Below are 2,019 nucleotides of genomic sequence, written 5' to 3' on the forward strand. Positions count from 1 at the left end.
ATTTTAGACTCCTGAATTCCAAGACTGTGGCCCCTGATGTCGTACAACTCTCTTCATGGTGGATGATGCACTTATTTACTATGGGATACAATGAATGTTTCCTCTCCAGAGCTTCTTCATGGCATTAGTCATCTCTGAATTTCTGAGTGTAGATTAGAGGGTTCAGCATTGGGGTGATGACTGTATAAAACACACCCAATGATTTGTCAATAAGGAAGGTCTTAGGAGGTCTTGGATACATGAACATACAAAGGACAAAGAAGCAGATAACCACAGTGATGTGGGAAATACAGGTCTGGAGGGCTTTCCACCTTCCTTCCTGACTCAGGTTCTTTAGAGAGTGCAAGATGACTCCATACGAGATAAGTAAGAGCAGAAACACAATAGTGCAGATCAGTCCTCCATTCACTGCCACTAAAAGGCCAGTGATAGAGGTGTCAGTACAAATGAGTTTCAGTAAAGGGTACATATCACACATAAAGTAATCAATAACATTAGGACCACAGAATGGGAGCACGTAAATAGTGCCAAGTTGAATTACTGAGTGCATGAAACCTCCAACCCAGGACACCAGCAGCAGCACAACACACACTCTTTGCCTCATGGTAACCAAATAATGCAAGGGCTTACAGATGGCCATGTAGCAGTCATAGGCCATCACCAACAGAAGGAAGACCTCTGACCCACCAAAAAGTGCTCAGAAAAGAGCTGTATGATACAAGATTGGAAGGACATGGTATTTCCCCCAAGGAACAAGCTCTAAATCAGTTTGGGAGAAGTAGATGAGGAATAAATGACATCCATTAATGATAAGCTAGCAAGAAAAAATTCATTGGTGAATTCAGAGTCTTACTGACAGTTACAGTCACCACAATGAGCAAGTTGCCTCCCATGGTCAAAATGTAGAAGAGCAAGAACATAATAAAAATAACTTTCTGTTCCTTTGGATTCTGTGTGAAGCCCAGAAGGACAAAGTGAGTCACATTGTTCCTTGGTTCCATCTATTCCTTATAGGTGTTGACTTCAGATATTAGGAACGGTTTACCTATAAATCAAATAAAAGAAAATAACCTTTACATGTATTGTAAGCATTACCTTTTTTATTCATTCAATCAAAAATGCACATGGAGAATCCATCTGAGTCAAGCCTGATATAGACAGGATCACCAAGTTGAACAAAATATGGTTCACTATTCTCAGTGACTTGATATATAATGAGGTGTCAGAGTACAGAGACTAATTTTATTTAAAGTGTACCTATAAATATACTCGTGTGGTAAGGGTTCACAGTTTCAGATCATCTAAATCAACTCTGGATCTGTAAATTCCTCCCAAGGAAAGAAATGCTTTAGCTGAGTTTGAAAGGAGGAGAGAACAAGAGTGGAGGGAAAGGGAATTCTATGAAAAGATGCACATGCATAAAGTCACACAAGTGTGATATTTAGGTGAAGAATCACTTAAGGTAATTTATATATTCAAAGTGGAGAGAACCATTTATGAATGGATCTGTGTATACAACTACCTAATTGACACTTTCAAACAGATATCAATTTAATATTTATTAAAATAAATTTAAAATTTTCCACATAAACCTATTGCTTCCTGGGTTTTCTCCAATTCATTACATGGTACAAAACAGTTTAATGAAAGGAAATGTTAATACTGTGGAATACCTATCATTTTTATGCAAAACTATATATCAGATGCTATATCCATGCTTACATAGATGTTTTTATATATACATATATACATACATATGTATGTACAACTATAAACATACATATATTAATAAAATCACATTTAATGTGTAACATTTAATCTTTGCTGTAACAAATATTGTTATGCTCATTTTTTAGTTGAAGAAATAAGCTCAGAATATTAAACTCAAAGTCATACATTTTTCAGTGAGAGAAATGGAATTATACTATGGTTGACTTCAAAATTCCTGTGATCCTAGAAAAAATTTTTCAACTTTTCAATTCTTATAAGTTCAAGTTTGTAATTTCCTACATAATACAA

The 2,019-nt window shown here is 35.6% G+C and overlaps 1 pseudogene; it reads right to left on the minus strand.

Moving 5' to 3' along the window:
• Window positions 1-71: 71 nt before the first annotated feature.
• LOC140693890 (olfactory receptor 4A47-like) lies at window positions 72-1,001 on the minus strand (annotated as a pseudogene).
• Between the last annotated feature and the right edge of the window lie 1,018 nt (window positions 1,002-2,019).

The sequence above is a fragment of the Vicugna pacos genome, unplaced genomic scaffold (assembly GCF_048564905.1).
Source record: "Vicugna pacos unplaced genomic scaffold, VicPac4 scaffold_20, whole genome shotgun sequence".
NCBI classification, from domain to species: Eukaryota; Metazoa; Chordata; class Mammalia; order Artiodactyla; family Camelidae; genus Vicugna; species Vicugna pacos.